This window comes from Mesocricetus auratus, unplaced genomic scaffold (genome assembly GCF_017639785.1).
Source record: "Mesocricetus auratus isolate SY011 unplaced genomic scaffold, BCM_Maur_2.0 Super-Scaffold_100037, whole genome shotgun sequence".
Classification (NCBI taxonomy): Eukaryota; Metazoa; Chordata; class Mammalia; order Rodentia; family Cricetidae; genus Mesocricetus; species Mesocricetus auratus.
The window spans coordinates 3,377,021-3,404,868 of NW_024429215.1; the positions used below are offsets into that span (position 1 = coordinate 3,377,021).

At 40.1% G+C, this 27,848-nt stretch overlaps 1 protein-coding gene across 1 annotated transcript in view; it reads right to left on the bottom strand.

Moving 5' to 3' along the window:
- Positions 1 to 27,848, bottom strand: part of LOC121135338 (zinc finger protein 709-like) — a 159,872-nt gene that overhangs the window by 48,506 nt on the left and 83,518 nt on the right. The gene's annotated exons all lie outside the window — the stretch shown is intronic.

Genomic DNA, 27,848 nt, shown 5'->3' on the forward strand with positions numbered 1-27,848 from the left:
AAAGTTACTGGTGTATATGATATATTGTTTGTGTTCTGACAAATAAAGCTTGCCTGGAGACCAGAGGGTAGAGCTACCCACTACTTAATCATGGAGGCCAGGGGGTGGTGGCACATGCCTTTAATCCCATCATGAAGCAGGAATATCAGAAGTTCAAGACCACCATTTGCTAAAAAAAGATTACTCTAGTCTAAAAGAGAAACAAAGTCTCATGATGGTTGCTCAAAACTTTAGGCTCAGTGTAGGGTAGGTAAAGAGAGTAATATAATAAGTCAGGTAGATATTTCTGCTACCTATTCAGTCTGATGATTCATAGCGAATGGTTCTACCCCATTCAGTCTGAGATTTCATAGAATCAAGAAGTCTATGGGGGCTGGGTGCCCTGCTTCTCAGATCCTTCAGCATTCACTCTAAATATCTGACTCTGGCTTCTTATTAATTAAGACTAATTAAGATCACACTTCATACTGGTGAAGGGAGAATTTCACAGTTGGCAGAAGTCAGGCAGTACGCATGGTCATACAGTTTGTTTGGAAGGAGAAAAGACCAAATGCGCAACTACTCACTGATTGATCACTTATAGTAAATGGATGGACTGGATAGTCAGTGACTTGGAAACAACATGATTTATTATGGGTGAGAAAGACATCTGGGGAAGAGGTATGTACAGAGATCTCTCCAAATGGGCAGAGGATAGGAAGATACTTGTGTCCCTTGTAAATGTTCACCCAAAGTTGACTTCAGCTGAGGAGGAATTCTATAATCAAATACATATTCTGCTTTTCTGTGGATGGTCAGCCTCTTTTCTGTGCCATTCATGTCATTTCCCAGTGAGCCCAAGAACAAAGTGGCCATGGTGCTGGAGATGGGGTCTCTGCATAGACTCAACAAACTGGACTTACCTTCACCATGCATGAAGTGGCTACTGCTGCTGCCTGACTGCCAGATCAGCCAACAGTAGAGACCAACACTAAGCCCCAGATATGGCCCCATTCCCTGGGGTGAGTAGCCAGCAACTTATTTGCAGATGATTACACTGGACTTCTTCCTCCATGGAAAGGACAACTCTCCCCTACATGTAGTGCTGCTGTCAAATCTACCATCAATGCCAGGCAGTGTTGGCACATGACTTAATGCCAGCATCTGGGAGGGAGAGACAGGATGATCTCTGTGAATTTGAGACCAGCCTGGTCTACAAGAGTGAGTTCCAGGACTGGCTTCAAAGTTGTACAGAGAAATCCTGCCTTGAAAAACTAAGAGAAATACATAAACAAAAAATGAATAAATAATTAAATAAAAACCTACAATCAATGGATTTACTGAAGGTCTTACCCACCATATTTTCCCACACAGTATTGTTTATGACCAGGGACCTCACTTCACAGGAATTGGGTTCCAGGAACCAAGTGGAGGAAACAGGGATATATCCACTCACTATACCCCCTATTTGTCAAAAAGGAAAGTTTTCCTTCCTGTTTCTGCAACTCTACATTCTTCTGATCTAGAAATTTTGGTTATACATGGGGGCAGTGTTTCCACCAGGAGCCACAACAAACATTCCCATAGAACTGGAAACTCAGACATCCACTTCAGCTTCAACTACCCTTAAACCAACAGACTAACATAGGAGTAACACCACTAGGAGAGGTGATGTATTCAGATTACTATGGGGAAATTGGATTGTCTGAAAAGTAAATTGTGTCTCCAATCCAGTAAATCCTTTAGGGTATTACTTGGTGCTACTGGGCTCTGTGAATAAAGCTAATGAGAAACTACAACAATCCATTCCAGGAATGATGACAAAGGACAGGGGCCCACCAGGAAAGAAAGTGTTGGTGTCTTTTTCAGAAAATGAACCAAGACCTGCTCAAGTGCTTGTGGAGACAAGAAGAAATACCCAATGGGTAGTAGATGATGGTAGTTCTAAATTCCATCTAAGACCACATGACCAGTTACAAAAATCAGAATTGTAACTGACATGAGTGTTTCTGTTATATTTTGTGAATAACGCATTTGTACAAATATTTGTATGTGTTAGCATTCATGCATCTGTACTGGCCTGCCCTTGGGTTTCTAACAGGATACGACTCAGCTGCAGCCACTAAGAGCATCACCTGTACACATCCACTTAGTTCCCTTTTAAAAGAGCCCTTCCCACATACCACCTCTCTCTCCCCCCTCTCTTTGTTCCTCTCTCCCCGTCCCTCTCTCTCCATCCTTCTCTCTCCCTCCCTATCTGTCTCTCTCTCACTCCCTCCCTCTCCCTCCCTCCTTCCCTCTCTCTCTCTATCTTTCTCTCTCTTTCTCTCTCTCTTTCTCTGCTCTGTCTCCCATCTTTCTCTACCTCTCTCTTCTGTGTTACCATTACTATCACAGAAGCCAGTCTCCCCTCTCCCCTTTGCACTTTTCCCACACACTTTACCCCAATAAAAGTCGAATGGCATCCTTCTCTCACATGACACATTCTTAAAGTGCAAAAGTATTTTCTTTCACATTCCTCAACATATGAGGTAACATCAATTAAGAGAATATCAGTGGTTATCAGATGTGCATTTGAGGCACTAGAAAGATGTCCCCCAAGGGACATTATCACTCTTCTAAGTATATAATGCATTTGTGATTGTATGTGGGATAGTTTTTTATGATTAGGCATAACTACAACCTAGTTATTGTTTGCATTTGGAAATAAATCATGACATAAAGTGATATGTTTGTGTGTCTGAGTTGACAAGGGATGAATTATGATGCCTATTCTTGGTTGTTGACTTAACTATATCTGGAATGAACTGTAATTCCAAAATATATGGAGGAGTTGTAATCTGAATCTGGAGAGTTGCAATCTGAACCTTGAGGCAAGAAGATAACATGCCTTTGATCCTGATCCTGAGGTTGAATGACACATGTCTTTAATCCAGACCTTGAGGCTCTAAGGCACACCATCACTCTAAGTCACACCTTATGCTGTAACGATAATGGAAGAGGGAAGGTAGTGTGTTAGTTTTGGTGTGCTTTCCCTCCTCTTGTCAGCAATCCATTCCTTCACTGGCATTGAAGCCTACTTCTTTGGGATTCCATCATATAAAAAAATGTAATAAAGAAAACATCTGAGACTCCAAGCCTTGTCAGACTGAGCAACTCTAGATTCTTCGGCATTCCATGCACTGCTAGTTATTACTGGACTGTAGCCTAAAAGGCATTTCAAAGAATCCCCATAAACACATACATATATAGATGATATATAGATAGTAGGTAATTGATGGATAGATAGAGAAGATAGATAAATAGATGATAGAGATAGATCTAGACAGATGATACATGATAGATAGATTGATAGATGGATGATAGAAAATATATATATACAGAGATAGAGGATAATGAAAATAGGGACATGATAGATGGACACATGATAGAAGATGGATATAAACAGATAGAGATAGAGAAAGAGAGATGATAGATGATAGATAGATATAGATATATGATACATAGACTGATGACAGATAGGTAGGAAGATTGAAAATAGATGATGGATAGACAGATGATAGTGAGAGAGAGGGGGATAGATAGATAGATAGATATAGAGGACTGATAGACAGACAGATTATATACAGAGAACAAGATTCTATTCTATTTTATTCATGACAAAAACAGTGGGATTTCCAGTCAAGTAAATTTCCATACTTTTAGGTCCAAACTTAGAATTTACACTGTAACTACACATCAGAAGCATCTTTAGCAAATGCTTTATTACCACAATACGTAAATTTTCCAAAAATATCATTTCCTATTGTATAAAGCTAAAGAATATGGGAGACAGTGAAACATAGGGTTAGGTGTTATTTCTGATGAAAAATTACTAAAATAATATGAGCATTTGGATACATATTGAAATTTGGGTATTTGTGTTTTCAAATTGATAGATACTTGTTACTTAGTGGAAAACTACTTATTTATTAATATTTATTAATGCAATTTCATTTTTGGTTTTTTTCAAGACAGGATTTCTCTGTATTGCTTTGGGGACTGTCTTGAAACTAGCTCTGTTCTAATTTAATTGCTGCTTAACAAGGAAATACCATTATCTGGCTCCAATTACCAAGGAAGGTGAAAGTAAACTCTGTCTCCTATTGTAAAGGCATCATTTACAATGGTAGTTAAAGGACTGAATGATAGAGCTGGAGAGATGGTTTAGCAGTTACGAACACTGACTGCTGTTCCAGAGACCTGGAATGAATTCGAAGTACACACATGGTGGCTCCCAATTGTCTGTAGCTACAGTTCTAGGGGACCTGACAGCCTCATAGATAAATACATACAGGCAAAATGAAATAAAAATAAATGCACATAAAATAAAAACAAATAAATTTAAAGTAATGAATGAAATTTAGTATTACCTTCTAAATGGAGATACCTTATTCCAGTTGCATCCTGACTTGATGAATTTCTAAGAGTGATGATTGTACAAAATTACCACATAGATACATAAATTTTGGTTTTGGTTCTTAAAAAAATGAGGCATGTCTGATCCTGGTAACACCGATATGCTTCAGAGACGATGATGGATATTAAATATCTCCGAGGGGCTTTACTTTCTTCTCAGCAAAAGTAAGCCACTGGGAAAGAAAGCACTCATGCCTGATCTGCTGACTGGATGCTGTCCTTATTGGGCAAGCAGCACATAAAAGAGAGTGAGTGTCAAACCTTCCTAAGACAAGAGGAGACAAGGTGCGGGGGGACAGTTCTTCAAAAATCCTGCCCCATAGAAAATATTGTTAGATATTAAAGGCATTCTTCCTAGCCCCATTCTCTCTGGGTATACAATTTCATGAAGACTAGGCTTGTTTTTTTTCTTTTCCTTTCTTTTCTTCATAATGGGGCAATTTCAAAGCAGGGTTTCTCAGTGGCTTTGGAGACTCTCCTGAAACTAGCTCTTGTAGACCATGCTAGTCTAGAACTCACAGAGATCTGCCTGCCTCTCCCTCCCAAGTTCTGAGATTGAAGGCATGTCCCACCAATGCCTGGCAAAGACTATGTTTTTATTAGTAATCATGTCTCAAGAATTTGACATGAGTTTCAGGAATAAAACTCCCAATGCACTGGAGCTGTCACCCAGTCTTCTGGCAGGAAAAATATATATCATCTTGTTTGTGATCCAGTGCCTGCATTTCTCTCATAGTTGATGGAGGTGCCTGTGACTGCCAGGTAAAAAGTAGACTCAGTTCTCCTGAACTCAGCAAGAAGACACAGAAGAAACGTCTTTTTTGTTGTTGTTGTTGTTGATTGTTTTTGTTTTGTTTAGTTTATTTGTTAGTGTTGTGTTGCTATGTGACATTGGAGGCTGTCCTGCATCTAGCTCTTGTAGACCAGCTGGTCTTGAACTCACAGAGATCCACCTGCATCTGCTTCCTGAGGACTGGAGTTCAAGGTGTGTGCCAAGACTGCTTGGCACAAACACCTTCTTTTGTGTCCTAAACATCTCTGTCTCTATTTTTTTAATATCCTTTGCTCCCTTTCATCTGTTGAATAAGAAAATCATTCCAACCCAAATTGTGCAATTGTCTGTTCAAGCTCAGAACTTTGTATGGAGGAGGAAGAAGAGGATAAACCTATGAACTGTAGGAATGAGCTTGGTCATCTGCCAGACACAGGGGGTAAGTGATGTTGAAATTCATGCCTCTGCAGATCTCTAAACTGTCTGGATCTGGAGAAGAAGCCATGGCCAGGGAACCCTGTGCTGTGTCTTTAAGCACACTCTAACTCTTAAGGAAGAGCTCTTGTCACTCAAGCCTCACCAGCCAATCAGGGACACCAGGCCTACTCTTCTTGGAGCCATGTGCAGGCTTGGTTTTAGAGCAGAACAGGCACCAGTGGAGTGATTTCTGTGCTATGAGTGCTGTTGTATGGGATTGTAAGGGGGGCATTGATGAGAGCAGAAGTCACAGCATGGTCAGTGAGGGAATGCTATCCCAAGATGGGGAGGATGGAATGAGGAGGCATAGGAGATGCTGTGGCAGGCCCTCCCAGGGGCTGGGTGGGAAACTGCAGCCAGAACTAGTGCTCTTTGTGGTCCCATATGACACTAGAAACTCCCTAGATCCTGGTGCTGGCCTATGAATATTTCACTCTGTGTGCTGATTCTGTGTAAAGCATTTCTATCATCGAGCTTTTGGGGAAACATCATTGTATTCAACCCCAATGGGTTTTTGGTGCATATGGAAGGCAAATTGCCAAACTTGGAACAAACAGGTTTCTCTAGTATCTTCTAGAAGTCCTGCCCTTTACATTCAACATTTAGTTGTAAGATCCATTTGGAGTTAATTTTGTGCATGGTGTAACTGGCATTCTTTTTCTTTCTTTTTAAAATATTTCTTTATTTTGGTTTTTTGAGACAGGATTTATCTGTATAGCTTTGGACACTGATCTGGAACTTGCTCTCTAGATCAGGCTAACCCCAAACTCATAGAGATTTGCCTGCATGTGTCCCTTATTGCTGGGATTAAAGTCATGGGTCATCAAAGGCATCCCTAAAAAGAGGCATACCATTACTAAGCTGTGATGTGGAAGAGTAGAATTGCTGATATAGAGGTTTTACCAAGTCTTAGGGAGAGGTTAGTCACAGAAAATAGAATTTAGCTGAGGGAGTGCTGCCACTAAATTAACCCAAAGAGAAGTATATGCTCAGAAGACATGTTAGAGATTAGGATGCTAAAGTACACATATGTTCTCCAGGATTATCCAGATATTTGACTCCAAAAGGTTCAGTTTTCATCTGAAAAATTTCATAGTTCTGCCAGATTTTAGAGATGAAATCAGGTGACAACTGTTTGCAAAGGAAAACATTGGTGTGTTGAGAGTTGAATTGAGCAAGCAAGCCATTCTGGATAGGTCTTCACTCAAGGAGAAAGAACATAGTTCCTTCAAAAAGCCACCGAACATGCTAGGCAGAGCCAGTGACAGCTTGCACCTAGCCCTAGAATTTTTCCATCAGGCCCTGAGGTATCGAGGATAAAATAGAGGTCCCCCATTAAAACAAGGAAGGTGCTTTGGAGAGAATGTAATGGTCTGGAGCCAGGGCCTTCATGGAGAGGTTTCTTCAGAAGCTGAGAACACAACTCTTCCCACCACATGGAGCTGTGGTTTTAGGTCAAAAAGCCACTGTAGCCTTAGTCAGTGATGGTCTTGGGATGCCCTGTGTTCCCCTCCTGCTGTATTGTTTGAGTGGCCTTCTCCTGAGTTGATTCCATTACTTGATTCTTTCTGCTGACTTCCTATTTACCCCGGAAGCTATGACTTTTTGTTGTTGTTGTTTTCCTGTCACTATTAGTCTTTAAACTGACCACACTGTGTCAATGTGTGTAATATATTTTGTAATTCTCTTGAGAATTACATGTGTTCCCATTTTGCATATAGATTTAGAATGAGATATCCTATCATAGGATGTTGGGAATTTTATTCACATTTTATTAATTTCATCTTGAAACTTTTCATTATATGGTATCTTAATATTGATGCATCAAGTTTCCAATGATTATTAACATCTTAATTTATGTAGACTATTTTATTCTGGGTGTTTTTAATCTGTGGAAGAATTTTAATTTTTTGCCCAGAAAGGACTAAGGGACTTGACTAGTGGATCAGTACTATTCTTCTTGGGATTAACCTGAGTTCATTTCCCAGCACCCAAATTTGGAGTCTCCTTACATCCTGCTATTACAAATCTAGCGTATCTGACTTCCTCATCCCTGGCATGTCACATGTACATACATGGAAACCCCTCTCACACAAAAGCTGTATGTAAAAATAAATTGGGATAAACTTGTTTCAAACTCCTTTTTATTTACAAATGAGAGCAAAAGCAATCACTTTGGATTCATAATGCAAATCATACACTATTTTTATTTAGTTTTCAGTTTATATACCAAACCCAGTTCACATCACTCCCCATCTCTTGTCCTCAATCTCTCTGTCTTCCCATCCACCAACCACTCCTCCAAGGAGTTAAGGTCTTTTTTCAGGAGTAAACAAAGTCTGGCATGCCAATTTGAGGAAGGACCAAGATACCCTATCCTGTATCAGGACTGAGCAAGGCATCCCAGCTTAGGGATTGGGATCCAAATGCCAGTTCATACACCAGGTATGGCTCCAACTCACCCCCCAACTGATCAAGTCACATAACTGTCACCCTCATTCAGAGGGTCTAGTTTGGTATCATGAATGTTCCTTAGCTGTCAGTCCATAGTCTGGGAGTTCCCAATAGTGGCACTAATAGGAGGTTTTGCTTTGTTGAAGTGGGCTTTTCCTTTTCCGAAGAAGTATGTCACTGTGGGTCAAGCATTGAGGTTTCTTATACTTGTGATGCTTTCCACTGTCTCAGTGAACTTCTTGGTGCCTGTGAGTCAAGATGTAAGGACTGTAACCTTCAGCAGCACATCTGCCTGCATGTGGCCACGACCTATGCCATGATGATGAATAACTGAAACTCTGAAATGTCAAGGGATAAACCACAATTAAATGTTTTCTTTGTAAGAGTTGCCTTGGTTCATGGTGTTTATTCACAGCAATGAAAAAAAGTAACAAAGACAAATGTTGCTACCAGAGACAGGGGTTTTCCTATGATAGCCTTGCCCTATCATACAATTTCTCTGCTGTGTTCACAGTAGTGTGGATCTGCTAGGTTATCTCTCCCTTTAAGTCTGCTTATTGTGATTTGTTTCTCAAGGCTATATGCTATTTAAAGGTCCAAGAAATGGTATGTGTAAACCTCCTATTCAGTTTCCTTCTAAAGTGAGTGGGTAAATATATTATAATGTTCCTGTCATGAAATAAATGAGGGAAGCACCAGAATTATTTCAATATACTGTCAAAGACATATACATTTCAAATGTCAGTATCACACTCTCTGTTTTACAAATGCATGGATTATTTTAGCATTCAGTGACCTATGATGATGTGCACATTAACTTCACTCAGGAGGAGTGGGCTTTGCTGAATGCTTCCCAGTAAAGCTTCTACAATGATGTGATGCTGGAGATCTACAGGAACCTCTCTGCCATATGTATGACTGAATTTTCCTTCATTGTTGTTGATACTTATCTGTAAGTTTTATTGAGAAAAAATGTAAAATTTTGTGAATAAAGCATAGTTCTAGTGGTCATTGAAGATATTTCCTTAAATTTTATATAGATTCCATTCATATATCATATATTTTCTGTTATTGTATTTTAGGCTACAGATGGTAAGACCATTATATTGAAGAACATTGTCAAAGTTCTAGAAGACACTGAAGGTAATTTTCTTGTTCAGGTTCATAAAATTTACTTCTGATGAAATTTTAACGTGTCCTGGAAATTTTAAAGAGAAGCAACTATTTAAACAAGCACAGCTTAAAGTAAATGAATGATTCTTAATGTCTCACAAAAACCCATACCTTAGGGTCAGGTATCTATTCTGTGTTTCCAAGGCATTTCTTCGAAAAAGAAGACAAAAAATGCTTTAAAAGATACCATCATTTTCAATGTTGTAAAAATGTCAGTTCACTTAATTATATAGCACTCAGATATTTTAATTGGTATAAATGTGCAATAGGTGATAGGCATATTATATCTAAGACATTCTAAGAAAACACAGTGTATAATAAAGCTGTCTTGACTCATATCTTTTAGACTTTGCTGAGTATATTGACAGGGTCAGTTTATGACTATCAAGAAGGTTGTTATGGAGAAACCTTCATCTCTAAACCACATGTCCTTACATGTCTGTAAGGAAAAAAAGTCAAAATGTATGAATGCACTGTGGAAAATTTTGATCATAATTCTTCCTGTAATAATAATATCTTATGTCAAGATGGGTGGCAGTGGTGCACACCTTTAATCCCAGCACTTGGGAAACAGAATGAGGAGGATTTCTGTGAGATTGAGACCCACCTGGTTTACATAGTGAGTTCTGAATCAGATTCCAAAGCTACCCAGAGAAACCTGTCTCAAAAAAACATGAAAAATGCAATATAACATGTAACTCAAACTACATTTAATGTGGGGGTAGAATAGGAAAAGAAGGTATGTACTCCCTCTGCTCTCTCAGAATAATTAGAAGATATGAAAGATATTTAGTGATCCTAACTTTCAGTAGATTTGTTGAATGTGATACAAGTTTACAATTAATTGGTTTTCCAACTTTATTGGAAAGACAGCAAGAACCTGACACTACAGAAAAGCACTATGAGTATTGTGAGTATTGGGATACATAAATATACTCATTTTTCCTAGTACATTCTGCCAATGTACTATTACAATCATATTCAGTGCACTAAGTATTGTCAAACCTCCAGTTCTTCTCAAATAAGTGAAAAAATTCATACAATAATGATGCCATACATGTGGGGGCATGAAGGCTCTTATTGTCTTTCAGAGGTATCTTCTTTTTTTTTTTTTTTTTTTGGTTTTTCGAGACAGGGTTTCTCTGTATTGTTTTGGAGGTTGTCCTAGAACTCAGTCTGTAGACCAGGCTGGCCTCAAACTCACAGAGATTCACCTGCCTCTGCCTCCCGAGTGCTGGGATTAAAGGCGTGTGCCACCGACACCCGGCTTTTCACAGGTATCTTGAAAGACACAAAATCACCCCTCATAAAGGGAAGCATCATAAATGTAAAACTTGAGATCTGATTCCTCTTTGCAATTAGGCCATGTTATGAAAATAATTTATTCAGATAGTACGTTTCATCAGTATAATGCATGTTGTAAAGCTTTTACTTGTACCAATTATCTATGCAGGAAGTAAGAGACCATACAGGAGAGAAACAATTTGAATATACTCAAGGTATTTAAAACCTTATTGTTTTTCAGGATTATTGAAATGCATGAAAAAATTCATACTGGAGAGAAAATTTATGAAGGTATTCAATATGGGGAAGTCTTGGCATGTCCCAGTTGTCTCTGTCTCCATAAGAGAACACGCCCTAGAGAGAAAACCCATGAATGTAACCAGTGTGGTAAAGCCTTTGCACATGTCAGAGGTCTCAAAAGAAATGAAAGAACACACACTGGTGTGAAACCCTATGAATGTAATCGATGTGGTAAAGTTTTTGCAAGTCATGCTGATCTTAAGAGACATATAAGAACATATACCAGAGAGAAATGCTATGAATGTAATCAATGTGGTAAAGCCGTTGCACATGTCAGTAGTCTCCAAAGACAAAAAAGAACACATACTGGAGAGAAACCCTATGAATATAATCAATGTGGTAAACATATTGCAAGTCATGCTGATCTTAAAAGACATACAATAACTCATACTGGAGGGAACCCTATGAATGTAATCAATGTGGTAAAGCTTTTTCACAACACAGCAATCTTGTAACTCATAAAAGAACACATACTGAAGTGACACACTATGCATGTCATCAATGTGGTAAGGTGTTTCCACATGTTAATAGTCTACAAACACATAAAAGAACACATACTGGAGAGATACCCTACGAATGTAATCAATGTGGTAAAGCCTTTTCACAGGTCAGTGGTCTCCAAAATCATAAAAGAACACACACTGGAAAGAGACCTTATAAGTCTAATCAATGTGGTAAAGCCTTTTCACAGCAGTGCCATCTTGTAATTCATAAAAGATCACATTCTGGAGAGAGTCCCTATGAATGTAATTTATGTGGTAAAGCATTTCATAACACTGTAATCTCCTAAGTCATAAAAGAACAAATACTTGAGCGAGATCCTCTGAGTGTAGTCAATGTGGTAAAGTATTTGTATATATCATCAGTTTTCAAATCATGAAAAAAATCATACTGCAGAGAAATCCTATGAATATCACAATAATCATTGTGGGCCTGAGAAAATTCTTACTGAAGGGAATATTACTATAAAGGATTTGGTAAGATGTTCAGATAACTCACATGCATTTACACAAGATTTTGAAGAGAAAAATATGTGACAAGTGTCAACAATCTGTTCAAGCATTATCATGTCTCTATTGTGTTTGCACCCACAAACTTGCATAGATGAAATTCCTATGAATTCATTGATAAGGTAATCCTTTTGATTTCATGTTTTTCTTTAACTATATAAAATTCTTATTCAGATAAGTTGATCTTCTAAATTCAATCCTACATGCTTACTTCTGTAACATGAACAAATTAATGATGAAGTGAAAATGATAAGACTTTAAATGGCTCAACCTGGGTTACAGGAATGAGTGCTTACATGAGAAAATAATCATGTGTGGAAATCTGTTTAGTTAGAGAATTGGTTGAATTTTAATTATGTGATTTCAGTGTGTGGGTTTGAGAATGTTCATGCTTCACTCCAACAAGGTTAGAACTTTGAGTATTCCTGTAGCAGGAACTAAAGAAAGTCTCAAATGCCTGACCTAGGTCCTAGCAATGAACTTGTCATAATTCTGCTCATCCACCTGTCTAGCCCTATACATATTTTAAACCCTTTTTGCATCATCTTGATATCAGTGAACAGGGAAGACCTCATGGAAGGGAAACCCTATTCAAGTAAACAATTTTGTAAAGATTTCATACTTGTCTTTATTTTCAATAAAAATATTTCACATGAAGGCAGGATGTTAATCAGATTGCCATACGCGAAATAAATGACAAGTGGGTGTTTTATTGGGGAACAACTTACACAGATAATAAGAAAGAGCTACCACCACATTCCTTCACCAGAGGGTTCAGTCTCTACCCTTCTGATGCAATCAGCATCCCAAGGGAGAGAGCACATGTGCTTCTCCACCTGCATGTCAGGTACACATAACCAAATGCATTGCACAGGAGACTCCTAAAGATCCCTCCCATCTGACTGGTGGGTCAGCTCAAGGCTCTGATTGGCTAGTGAGGCCTGGGTGACAGAACCAGGGGAGCAGAAGAGCCACAGCACAATGGTTTATTCTGAGCAAAGAGTTCCTGTGTGATCCCAATGGAACAGAAAACATGAGGTGAATCCAGAGTTGGGGCTTATTACCAACCCACCCCCTGGTGGTGGATCCAGCAATAGTTGGCTTTTAGGGACAGAATCTGGACTGATGTGACTCCAGGTGAGTGCCCACACTTCACACCTTGAGGGCAAGGATTGGAACAGGACTACCAAATATTCTAGCCTCTTTGCATAGAAAAAGAAGCTAGTAGGGCATCGACATAATCTACCAAGACACCCTGTGTTTAGGGCATCACTCTAAGTCTGGCTTCTGCCTACTGATGAGGGACTGTGTAGGGAGGAGGCACTTGAAGAGGCATCACCTTGATCAACCCTGGGGCTAGAGCACCTCCCCCAAGATCATGACCCATGAATCAGAGACTTCTGTTAGAGATTGGACCTGAATATCACGTGATACTTTGCACAGATGAGCAGCCCTGGAAGGAGAGGCTTAGGAACATAATTGGGAATTTAGAGTGTGAACCTTGTGTAATGACCCTTGGCATACTAAAATGTTTTACTAACTAAGCATATCTATGTCGCGTCTGCTGCGCGGCCTGTGTCCGAGAACGTGCGGAGGGTGTCGGGATTGACAACACAGAGACTTGTTCAACGATGTAAAGAAAACTTTAAGCAGGCTCCCAAAAGGTTCAAGAAAACTTCCTAAGAAAGGCTCCCACCAGAGAAGCTTCTGCTCTCTCTTCTCCAATGGCTGGTTCTGCTCTGACCCCAGAAACTGATCTGGGCGTGGCAGAAGAGGTGGTTAGTCTTTGGACAAGGTCGAGGTCAGGGTGGTTTCTGTGGGCAGGCCTTTTCCAGGAACTTAATGCCCCCAGGCATTGTATTGTTTTTAGTAAACATTGTCTTACAGCTGCCTACTCCCAGGCAGAAGGGGAAGTGGGTCTCTCCTCAAGGTCTGGTGTTCCCACAATTCACCCCTTTTTATTTTTAAATGAGGCACACTCCTGGCTTAGGTCAAGTAGGGTCACCCTCCCTTTCCCGTCCTTGGGGGACCTTGAACCCCTGTCTTAGGCGGGAGGGGTCTTCCCCACAGGTGGCCCGTCATCAGAGCACCCCAACTTTAAATCATCTGTAACCAACCTTCATGGCTATCGGGATTGCCATGGGCTAGGCTAAGCAAAACTTGGTTACGGATCTCTTGCCTCTGGAACAAGGCACGTTTGAGCCCGGCATAAAGCCAGAATGCCTACCGCCACTGCCACCATTTCCAGGACCCCCATTGACATAGCGCCTCTCCATCACCGTACCCATCACCAGATCTGGGCCATAACATTCTACCAGCCTTCGTCTGTTACAAGGGTAACCCACACGTGATTTACATTCTGTTACAAGGGTAACCCGCATGTGATTTACATTTACAATTTGATGAAGTTTACAATTGTTCCAAGATCTGCTCAGGAAAGCATTTAGAAAGTGCACTTGCACAGATACATTAGGTACAATCATTGATGTTACACATGTAGCATTATGAAAAATATGAACAATAGGCTTGTTGCACTATCCACAGAGCACCAATTTGTTCCTGTGGTGGTGCAGTTTGTTGATTTAACATCAGCTGATTATGCGACTTGAGTCAAAGTCTCCCTTTTGTCACATTAGGACAAGTTGCATTTCTCCAGAAAAATACACTGGCCTAGGCACGATTCCAGAAACAGGAACCACCAAGTCTGATATTTCAAGTGACCATGTCCTGTTCAATTACTGAAAAGAGGCTTTTGCCCCTCATCACAGTCCATACCAATGTCCAAATGTTTTAAATGGGTCCTTTTTTCTCTGTTGGCTTCATGATGAAAACTCATGGGTCCGGAAGGTTGATGCAGCAGGTCTGTTGAGAAACTGGAAATCTCGAACCGACTGTTTTCTTTCTTTCTTGGGCTCTAGATTCGATGACATCAAGGTTCAGGAACACTGATTTAGGAGATCTCACTCAAACTAGCTTAGGTAGGCTCCCATGGTCTCAGGTCCAGTTTTTCTCTGCTCCATGCTGAAGCTTTTATTCTTTTCCTACAAGAAAACACAAACATGCCCTCGACCCCAAATTAGGGTCTTCTCCACTGTTTAGTGCATGGATGTCTCCATTTGACCTGAGCAATGGTTGCTCAAGTTCCATCATGCCAGAATCTGTCTGAAGCTCACTGGCATTCACATTATAAAATTTTTAAATGAGGAGTGTATTATTTGATGAGTCATATGGGGACTGGGGACATTATTCCCCCTTTTTTATTTTCTAAAAAAAATTTTTTTGAACTGTTGAAGCTGGACCATAATAGTAGAGGATTTGTCTACCCTCCTTGGTTAACTATCTAGATAAATTTAGATTATTTGTAGATGCCCATTAAAAAGGACATGTCCATTAAATATTTCCCAAAAACTTCTGAAAATCACTCAAAGATTGTAAACTATACTGTGTCCAAGTAACTTTTGAAAATTATTTGAAGTCTGTGAGCAGTCTTTCCCAATCTAACCTGTAGAGCTCTCACTAGCTGACAAGGCCTCATTTGCATCTTAAATTTTTCTGTTAAAACATTAACAGACTGGCTGGATGTTCCTTTTGGCTATATTTAAAGCAATCTAGGTAGCTTCTTAACTATTTTTGAAGGGATTTAAGTATCCTTTTAATCATATAAGCAGTTCACACTCATGCATTCACAATCACATTTCATACATACCGGTGTGGCCACACCATACATTCAGAACATACATGCATCTTTCAGTCATCCTTTTTCACTAGGTCATGATTAGTCTGTTGCAATGAAGCTTCCTTAATTGAAATCTATGTAAAAGAACAACTCCAGCCAATCCTTGAACTAAGAGGTTAAAAAGTCCTGTATGTTCTCTATCATTCCTCCATTTGAGCTACAGTCATGGGGTACAGCTGTACCTACTCCTTGTAACTCTGTAGATGCAAGGTGGAGAGGCCAGGATTTTGGCCAAAGTTTTTAGAGATGACTCACAAAATAGAACTTAAATGTAAACAAAAATTTCCATTCTATATACCTTTTTCTTTTTCTTTACTTAATACCAGTACCTCTTTACTGTTACAAAATTTTTTGTTTCACCCATTTTTTTTTAAATCAGGGTTTCTCTGTATTGTTTGAGGCTGTCAGTCCAGCCTGGCCTCGAACTCACAGAGATACGCCTGCCTCTGCCTCCCCAAGTGCTGGGATTAAAGGCGTGTGCCACCACCGCCCAGCTTGTTACCAATTTTTTTTTCTCTGTATTATTTGGAGGCTGTCTTGGAACTTGCTCTGTAAACCAGGCTGGCCTTGAACTCAAGAGATCTGCCTGCCTGTGTCTCCCGAGTACTGGGATTAAAGGCGTGTGCTGCCAACGCCCGGCTATTCACCCATTTTCAATCCAACTTTCAACCCAGGATATTCCCTCATGCAAAAAGCCTTAAGATTTACACAATTCACCCTCCAATTGAGGGCAATCTCTGGGTTCCCCTTTTTCCCCCCGACCTTAATGTCAGGCTAAGGCCTAGAGATTTAATCCAATCCCCCCCATCTGAGGGCAATCTCTCAGGGTCCCCTTACTTTCCTGACCTTTGTCAGGCGAAGGCCTGGAGATTTAATCCGGTACCCCTAACTTGGTACCCCTTTTTAACACATCCACATAGCCTTACTGGCTAGCCTTTTAGATCTCTCAGTTCCCCTTTACTTTCCTGACCTCAGTGGATCAGGCGAAAGACTGGAGATTTTTTATTTTATTTCTCATTTTACCCGTTTTTCTTTTCTTTTCTTTTTTTTTTTTTTGAGACTGGGTTTCTCTCTATCCTTTTGGAGGCTGTCCTGGAACTTGCTCTATAGACCAGGATGGCCTCATTCCTTCCTATGTCTGCCTCCCGAGTGTTGGGATTAAAGGTGTATGCCACCAACATCCCGCTCTCTGAATATCATAGCAAACATTCTCCCAATCTGGGACATTTAAGCCTTCCCCACTAATGAACCATGGGCTCCCTCGTTCAATCCATTTTAAAAAGCCTGCCATGGTTGTAGTCCCCTATTCTTCAAGCAACTTTTTTACGTGATACTGTAATTTAAACTTCCAGGGACTATTTCCCATTGTTTCTTTTCCTATTTTCCTCCATCTGTCCCTAGCTGGCAAAAGGGATGACCCAGTCCACTTACCTCGCTTTCACGATCTCGGTAGGACCTCCAATTGTCGCGTCTGCTGCGCGGCCTGTGTCCGAGAACGTGCGGAGGGTGTCGGGGATTGACAACACAGAGACTTGTTCAACGATGTAAAGAAAACTTTAAGCAGGCTCCCAAAAGGTTCAAGAAAACTTCCTAAGAAAGGCTCCCACCAGAGAAGCTTCTGCTCTCTCTTCTCCCCTGGCTGGTTCTGCTCTGACCCCAGAAACTGATCTGGGCGTGGCAGAAGAGGTGGTTAGTCTTTGGACAAGGTCGAGGTCAGGGTGGTTTCTGTGGGCAGGCCTTTTCCAGGAACTTAATGCCCCCAGGCATTGTATTGTTTTTAGTAAACATTGTCTTACAGCTGCCTACTCCCAGGCAGAAAGGGAAGTGGGTCTCTGCTCAAGGTCTGGTGTTCCCACATATCTACATTCTTGCTCACAATATATAGGATCACTTTCCTATGAGTGATGATTGTCTTAAATCTATATCAGGGTGAGTAAAGGGAAACTTCTCCAAACCAAATGCCAGAGAACACAGTTTTGAAGAAACAGTGTATGATTTCTAATAAAAAGCTAAAATAACTTGTTTTGCCCAAATTGCTCTATGAATAAAAATAACATTTGAAGACATATTTATCCCCATTTTTCTTTTGTATATTTATACATTTGATAGACTATCTTCCATTTGTTCACAGGTGACACACCAGAAAAGAGTATGTCAGATCACTTGAACCTGGAGAAGCAGGTATTTATAAATCTCCTTATTTGGGTGCTGGGATCTGAGCCTACGTTATCTCTAAGAAGAATATGTGCTGAATCACTTTCCAATAGCAATAATACTTTTCACACAATTATCTAGAAGTCTTTCCCAGATTAACAATTCATAAATAAAATATGTAAATGATACTAGGGAACATGGTACATCAATATTAGGATGTTGTTTAAGGTCAATTTGCACCACAAACTGAATGTAATACAAAGACAATACCCAAAAGTTTATCAGAGAAAAGCTGATTCCAAAGCTACATGCAACATGAAATCACTCAGAATCCTCAGTGTAATTATAAACAACAGTAAACTCATTGATGCAATATGACTTCTATATTTACCAGTGAAGGTACAAAAATCAAGATTGCGTACAATATTTGTAAAAGAATAAAGGATGGAGAGAAAAAGTCAAGGACAATAGCAGGAAAATCAATTTTTAATCAAAAGACTGAAGGAAACTCAACCAAAAACACACCTGTTTTCATGTATAAAGAAATTAATTTGCACAGATTTCACAACTGCAACAAAATTAGTTAAATGTGACCCATACACTGTTACTTTTCTGATCTTCCAGCTACTGATATTTCTTTCAGAGATTCCCACACTCTAGAACCCTCCCAGCAATTATAAACTATAAATTCCAGAGCCTTCTATGAATCTAAAGCCTCTTGTCCTGCCTCATGGCTTTGGCCAAACCCAGTCACAATGATATCCATTCAAGAAACAACATGAAAAATAATTTAGTGTCTGCTTCCTGCCACATGGATGATGTTATAAGACGTGGGATCTTCTCTACTCATCTGCAAAATCAAAATACTATGCTTTACCTGAAATACCTTACAGCTCAGGCACTCATTTTTTCCTTGTAACTGAACTTCACTGAATCAAATCATGGGGGCTGTCAGTAGCAGAAATTTGAAAATGTATTCTATTCCTGTATTTCTGGATGGTGGTGCATATCCACTCCTTTCTATCAGTTTCTAACCTATCTGTAACATTTGTAAGATAAAACTGACAGCGGAATGTGATATCCAGAACTTGTAGAAACAAGATCTTCAATTTCCCAATCTGACTTCCCATTGCACAACAGCAATGCCTGTGTGTGTACATGGACAGAGATATTACCAGTTCATCGTCTTCCAGGATAGTAGATCCCACTTTCCCCAGGGAATCCACTCTCAACAAATCTCCGAGGCCAAGGGCCACTGCCCAGGTCAACACAGAGACCAACACAACCTCAATCTGCCTTGTGGTCCATCCCAGTACAAACAGTCATATTCTGACAGCTCAGCCAACCTGCTCTTCCTGGTCTGGGAACAGTGGCTCCCACACTCACCATGGCATAGACTATGGTTTGTCTTACAGCTCCCCACAGCAGAACAAGAAGAGAATCCTGGAAAGAACCTGTAGGTTACCTCCCACTGGTGATGCCCATCCCCATCCCCTCCTTTCTACCAGTTTGTAAACTATCTGTAACATTTCTATGACAAACCTGAAAATGGAAAGTAATATCCAGAACTTCTAGAAACCAGATCTTCAATTTCCCAATATGTCTTTCCAATGTATAATAAAAGCAATGCCTGTGTATGCACATGGACAGTGATATCACCAGCTTATAGTCTCCCACTCCCCAGGAAGTCCATACTCAGCAAAGCTCAGAGGCCCAGGTCCACTGCCTTGGTCCACACAGGGACCAACAGATCCTCAATCTCCCTCATGGTCCATCCCAGGCCACATAGTCCGGATTGTGACAGCTAAGCCAACCTGCTCTTTCTGAGTAGTGACAGTGGCCCCCACACTCACCATGGCAAGACTTGTAGTCTTCCTTACAGCTCCACACAGCAGAGGAAGAGGAGAATCCTGGAAAGAACCTGTAATCCACCAACCACTTGTGCTCCTGATGGCTAAGCCTTTCCAAAGTTCATCATTAGTTAAGATGACCCTGCTGGCCTTCAGTACATTAGCAGTCACCCTACTTGGTGAGCAGAGATCAAATGACTGAAGCCATGCAGGCCCGCCTAGCTTTGCCCTTCCATACTACAGTCAGACAGTGTCCTGATCTGAAAAATTCTTTTTTTTTAGCTTACTTATTTATTATGTATAAAGTGTTCAGTCTGCATGTATCCCTGCAGGCCAGAGGAGGGCAGCAGATCTCTCTACAGATGGTCATGAGTCACCATGTGATTGCTGGGAATTAAACTCAGGACCCTGGGAATATCAGTCAGTGCTTTTAGCTGCTGAGCCATCTCTCAAGCACTGGAAAATTCTTAGGTTAGTAAAATCCTCTAGTCTCCCAGAGAACTTCCATTTCCTTTTCAAAGGCACAAGGCCCTGTATGTGCACATTCAATTAGACACCCAATGTCCAGCACAGCCAAGCCTTTGCTTCATAGCTGGGAGGTCCTGCAACCAAACACATGTTACATTCAGACAGGTTCTGTTGTTAAAAAAGAGGCCATGGAATACAACACAAGGAAGGGTCTATGTGAGGCATTAGAGGCAGGAAAGAGACAATGGAAGTAATGTAATTACAATCCCTAAAAAACATGATAAAATGTTGCAACAGGTGGCTGGAGAAATAGCTCAGAGTTTAAGAGAACTGGTGCTCTTCCAAGGCTCCTGAATTCAATTTCCAATAACAATATGATGGCTCACAGCCATCTGTTATGAGATATGGTGCCCTCTTGTGGTCTTCAGGTGCACAAGCAGGCAGAACACAGTATATGCGCTAAGGGAACAAGGATGCCAGCCCAGACTACTATATCCAGCAAAGCTCTCAATTACCATAGATGGAGAAAACAAAGTATTCCATGACAAAGCCAGATTTAAACAATACGTATCCATGGATCCAGCTCTACAGAAAATGCTAGAAGGAAAACCTAGAGCCAAGGAAGATAACTACATTCACAAAGACACAGGCAATATATAATCATACTTTACAATACACCAAAAGAAAAAGGGAGGAGAAACTACACAAAATAACTTCACTAACAATAAATCAAGCGCAAACAAAGATCACCAATCAATGGTCATTAATATCCCTCAATGTCAACGGCCTCAACTTGCATATAAAAAGACACAGACCAGCAGAATGGATATGAAGACAGAACCCTTCCTTCTGCTGCATACAAGAAACACATCTCTACATCAAACACAGACGTTATCTCAGAGTAAAGGGTTGGGAAAAGATCTTCCAATCGAACGGCCTCAAGAAACAAGCAGGCGTAGCAATCTTAATATCTAACAAATTAGACTTCAAATTAAAATCAATCAAAAGAGATGAAGAAGGGCACTTCATATTCATCAAACGAAAAATACATCAAGACGAAGTCTCAATTTTAAACATCTATGCCCCAAATACAAAGGCACCTACATTTGTGAAAGAAACATTACTAAAGCTCAAAATGTACATAAAATCTCACACACTAATAGTAGGAGACTTCAACACTCTGCTCTCACTACTAGACATGACCCCCATACAGAAACTTAACAAAGAAACAAAAGAACTAATAGAAGTTATGGCCCAATTGGGTTTAACAGACATCTATAGAACATTCCACCCAAATACAAAGGGATATACCTTCTTCTCGTCACCACATGGAACCTTCTCTAAAATTGACCACATAATAGGAAACATAGCAAATCTCCACAGATACAAAAAAATTGGAATAACCCCCTGCATCTTATCAGACCACCATGCATTAACATTAGAAATCAACAATAACACAAATCGCAGAAACCCTACAAACTCATCGAGATTGAACAATGCACAATTGCACCATCCCTGGGTAAAGGAACAAATAAAAAAAGAAATTAAAGACTGCCTGGAATTCAATGAGAATGAAGACACAACATACCCAAACTTATGGGACACTTTGAAAGCAGTGCTGAGAGGAAAGTTTATAGTACTAAGTGCCCACATGTAAAAACTGGAGAACAGTCATACTAAAGAATTAATAGCACAGCTAAATGTTCTAGAACAAAAAGAAGCAAACGCACCCAGGAGGAGCAGACGCCAGGAAATAATCAAATTGAGGGCTGAAATCAATCAAGTAGAAACCAGGAAAACACTGAGAAGAATCAATGAAACAAAGAGTTGGTTCTTTGAGAAAATCAACAAAATAGACAAACCTCTGTCCAAACTAACCAAAAGACAGAGAGAGAACATGCTAATTAACAAAATCATGGATGAAAAAGGGGACATAACAACGGACTCTGAGGAAATCAAGAGAATCATCAGGGCATACTTTGAAAATCTGTACTCCACAAAATTTGAAAATTTAAAGGAAATGGACAATTTCCTGGATAGATATCACTTGCCAAAACTAAATCAAGAACAGATAAACAATCTAAACAGACCTATAGCCCCTAATGAAAGAGAAGCAGTCATCAAAAGTCTCCCAAACAAAAAAAGCCCAGGCCCAGATGGCTTCAGTGCAGAATTCTACCAGAAATTCAAAGAAGAGCTAATTCCAATATTCCTCAAAGTATTCCACACAATAGGAGCAGAAGGCTTACTGCCAAACTCTTTCTACGAGGCTACAATTACCTTGATACCCAAGCCACACAAAGACACAACTAAGAAAGAGAACTATAGACCAATTTCGCTCATGAACATTGATGCAAAAATACTCAATAAAATACTCGCAAACCGGATTCAAGAACACATCAGAAAAATCATCCACCATGATCAAGTAGGCTTCATTCCAGGAATGCAGGGATGGTTCAACATTAGAAAATCTATCAATGTAATCCACCATATTAACAATCTGCGAAAGAAAAACCACATGATCATCTCACTAGATGCTGAAAAAGCCTTTGACAAAATCCAGCACCCGTTCATGATAAAGGTCCTAGAGAGATCAGGGATAACAGGAACGTACCTGAATATAATAAAAGCAATATACAGTAAACCAACAGCTAACACCAAAATAAATTAAATCTTTAAAAAAATAAGTTGAAGCAGGCTTTATGGTCATGAGCACCAGAGAGTTGGGATTTGTATTAGAGCACAACAAGTACTATTGACACTGTTTCTCTCAGGAGTATCATCTTAAACCTGGAAAAAATAATGTTAGGCAGGCCAACACCATTTTATCCAGTGATTCTATTTAGGATCAAATATTGTAACTACAGGAATTTGTATACACTATAAGCTGTCTTATTTATTTAAATTCTTGATTGTCTGATCCATGTGACTGATGAATGTCCAGACAGGACATTTATGGAATATCTAAAATTGATGACCCAACTCCACATGGCTAATGTCAACTACTGTCACAGCAGGAAATTTTTCTTCCTTCTTCTTGCCCTAACTTTCTGTGGTGTGGCTACACCTGCCTTACAGGTGATGAGTGAATGTAATTTTTACACATGTTGCTCATCCATTTGTAAATTCACAAAAAATCTAGAAAACTTGTAGTATATTCAATCACTGGTCATTTTTCCTTGCCAGAGATCAGTCAAAGCCCAGCCTGGAATACCTGCATGACTGTCTTTCCAGCTCTGGACAGCAGAAGTAGGATTAAGTGTTCAAAGAAATTCTCAAATAAACAGTGTGAGGCAAGTCTGAGCTACAGGAGACATTGAGCAAAACCAGTGGTTCCCAACCTTCCTAATGCTGTGACCCTTTCATGCAGAACCTCATGATGTGGGTACTTGCAAACATAAAATTATTCAGGTCTATTTCATAACTAAAATTCTACTGTTATGAATTGTCACATGAAAATCTGTGGTTTCCAGTGGTCTAAGGAATGACCTGCGATAGGTTCTTTTGATTTCCCCAAAAGTGAGCTGTGACCACATAGATTGAGAACCACTGCTCTAAACTGATACATATGAATATATAATAAATAAACAGCACTTAAAAAATGGAATGAAATTCTTAAACCAAGAAAAAATGGAAAATCAGAACAATGAGATTATGGCAGTAATACTTTGAAAAAATCAAACTTAAAAATGTTATCAATAGTAAACATAGATAATCCCTGTCTCAAAAAACCAAAAATAAAATAACAATAACAACAACAACCAAAAGAAACCTCTGAGGTGGTACAGTCATTTAATTTAATAATTTAGAGGTACAATATAGAGGACATCAAGGTCATTTACCTGGAGAGCAACAGACTGGAATCAGAGCTAACTCAATATAAGAGTGTTTATCTCAGAAAGTGTTTTCTCTACCAAGATGTAAATGCAGCTGTCCTAAAATGAATACACTTTCCCATTTGGGAGGTTAGTAAAGAAAAATCTCTTTAATGATGGTATGCATTCTTCTCTAGCTAATGCTGAAAGTGGAGCCAGCTTAGATAAACATGCATTCCACATATGCCATCATCCTTAAGTGTCTTTTAGCTTCAAGCTCTAGGTTACACATCAAAAAATTAAATACAGACAGACAACTTGTAGGAATAGACAATTAAGCATAAGGGAGGATTACACAGCAATGATATGTCCTAGAAAAAATTCTTAAGTACACAAGTGAACTGGGCATTACCATCTCTCCCAAGCAAATCCCTGGCTTTAGACAAGGCTGTCTGATTTATTGTCAATACACCAGGTCCATAGTGAACCCTCAAAAGACCTAGGACCCAGGCTCTCCCTAGAATTTTCCTCTTTCCTGCCTGAGTGCCTAAATGAAAGCCTTGCTTGATCATGCAAGTCCTAAAGAAAACAGTGTTTTACGTTTCAAAAAGTTGTCCCCTGGTGTTCTACTGCCCACCTGCAGAACTATGCTTTTCTAAAGAGGAAAACTGGAACTTTATTGCACAGCAGGCCTTAAGGTTGGTTGTGACCCTGTAATGACTCGTTGAGCAGCTAGTTACAGGCCTGTTCTTTGATATAGGAATAGGCCTAGTAAATGGTTGTAAAGCAGGGGTGGCTGCTTTGTAATAGCTTGTAGTCAATTGTCTTGACAATTCCATTGAACAAATGTGTAGTCTAGCATCCTAATTTCTAGCAGGCCTGGTTAGCATATTCTTATCTTTGGGTGTTTTAGAGGCAATCCTCACTCTGCTAAATTCTACTTTGTGAGACTTATTACTCATTGCCTAAGCATTGGCCTATCTTATATCAACAATTCTGCTCTTCTTTATCAAGCCATGTAAGTGGAGTGCAACCAAATTCATCAGATTCCTCTTCCAACTTCCAAAGTAATGGATGCTTACACATGAAGTTAAAACACAACAAGATGGCCGGGCATTGGTGGCACAAGCCTTTAATCCCAGCACTCCGAAGGCAGAGGCAGGCGGATCACCATGAGTTCGAGACCAGCCTGGTCTACCAAGTGAGTTCCAGGGCAGCCTCCAAAGCCTCAGGGAAACCCTGTCTCGCAAAACCAAAAAAAAAAAAAAACGCACAACAAGATGAATATCTAGAAGATACTAGAGGAACTAGGACTCTCAAAGCTCAGGAACCTTTCCATGTATGCATCATAAGCACCTTGATGCTGACTACAAATATGTTTCTACACACAACTCCCTCCTCCTAATGCTCTGAGAAGACTCAGCCCACAGAACAAAGTTTCTCAGATGCCTGCGCTTGGGCCCAGGGAGTTTAAACCACCATATGGAACCACACAGGAAAGGCTATCTGGTTTCAGGTTCCCACTCAGATACAGGGGGGAACCACAACACTGGCTGCTGCTGCTCCCCTTCTGGAGACTGCAGCCCCTAAGTTACCATGGTGAGGTCATCCACCTCACCCAAGTTCTCCACTCAGCCCCTAAGTTACCATGTTGAGTTCTTCCTCCTAAAACAAGTTCTCCACTCAGCCCCTAACTTACCCTGTTGAGGTCATCCACCTCACCCAAGTTCTCCACTCAGCCCCTAACTTACCATGTTGAAATCATCCACCTCACCGAAGTTCTCCACTCAGCCCCTAACTTACCTTGTTGAGTTCTTCCTCCTCACCCAAGTTCTCCACTCACCTCCCCGTAGCAGTACTCCCAGGGCAGCACACACAAAATGGCACCCATTCCTCTGGAGAGACAAGACTGAAAGTAGAAACCAGAAGGGCAGTGTGCTTCTTGTGATTGACAGGGCACCTGGAGGAACTGATTGGCTAGTGAGTTATAAGTGACAAGAGCCCTCCCTTAGGGTTACACTGTCTTTAAAGACACTGCACAATGACTCTAGACCTGGCCTTCCAATACAGACAAATATATATATTTCAATATCACTTGCCCCAGGCTCCAAATGTAGACCCTAGTATCTTCCTGTATCCCCTCCTTCCTCATGGAAAGAAACCTGTAATGGCTCCCTTTATTATGGTATGTCCTGGAGACAAACATGTAGTGGCACCCTCTATTATGCTATCTCTTTTCTTACTCTCCTCTGTTCTTCCTCAGACTCAAACTTCCTGCTCCCTCATGTCCTCTCACCTCTTCTCACCTCCTCTTTCTCCTAACTCTCTGCTCCCCCGATGCTGCCAATAATCTCAGGAGATCTTGTCCCTTTCCTCTTCTCCGGGGTACTATTTATGTCCTGCTTAGGATCCTCCTTGTTTCCTAGCTTATCTGAGGGTGTGGATTGAAGGTCGGTAATCCTTTGTTGTATTTCTAAAATACATATATGAGTATGTATATACCATGTTTGTCATTTTGTGACTGGATTACTTCACTCAGGAAGTTTTCTTTTAGTTTCTTCATTTTGCTTGCCAATTTTAAGATTCCATTCATATTACTGCAGATTAGTGGCCCACTGTGTACATATCTTACATTTTCTCCAACCATTCTTAACCTGAGGGGCACCTAAGCAGCTTTCATTTTCTGGTTTTTACCAGTAATGCTGATATGAACATAGTTGAACAGACTGGACACAATTCTTCCAAGTGTGAAAGTGACTCTTAGCTCCCTCCAGCACCAGATGGGCATACTCTGTAGCCCCTAGATCAGTGGTTCTCCACCTTCCTGATCATGTGACCCTGCAATGCAAGTCCCTTTGTTTTGGTGATCCTGAGATAAGAATGTTTGTAAGTATTTCTGCTTTTGCATTGTGATGATGTTCCCGAAATGGATTTGTTGACTTACTGCAAAGGAATATTTCTGTAGTCCTTAAGTAAAATCCCCATGTTTGCCTCATTTAGGAAAAGAATTCCTTTGGAAATTATACCCATGGTCTCTTTGTCATATTATGTAAGAAGTAGGTCACTGTGGGGTCAGACATTTTTATACTCTGGATGCTGTGTGTCAGTCAAATTCCTGGTGCCCATGATTCAAGAAGTAATGACTCTAACCTTCATTACCACATCTGCCTGTACACTGCCATGCCACCAGTCATGATGAGGACTAACCGAACCTCTGAAATTTTAAGGGAGACACATCAATGAAATATTTCCTTTGTAAGCCTTGCCATGGTTCATGGTGTCTCCACACAGCAATAAAAACCCAATTAAGACAGACATTAGTACCAGGAACTGGGGTATTGCTATGATAGGCTGGCCGTTTCATATCATTTCTCTGATGTCTTCTCAGTAGTGTTGATGTGCTAGCTTGTCTCTCTCTTCATGTCTGTTCATTGGGATTTCTTTCTCAAGGCTATTTGCTACTTAAAAGGACAAGAAATGGTGCATGTGAACCTTCTACTCTGTGTCCTTGTAATGTGACTGGGTGAATGTATTATAATGTCTATGTCATGAAATGAGAGGGGGAAGCATCAGAAATATGTGATGCCTTTACACAATATGGCAGTCTAATAAGTCATAAAAGAATACATACTTAAGATACACACTGTGAATATAACTAATGGCTAAAGCTTTTGTATACATCATCCATTTTTAAAATCATGAAAAACACCATACTGCAGATAAACCCTATAAATGTAAGTAATATCATAAACTTGTATAGCTATTCTAGGTAGTCAAACTGACTACCTCTGGAATTTCCTAAAATTAAATGAGGTTGGACATTTTTTGTTTGTTTGTTATTTTTAGTTTAGATTAGACAGTGTTTCTCTTTAGAGATGGGGCCAGTCCTGGAACTTGCTATGTAGACTTGACCTCAAA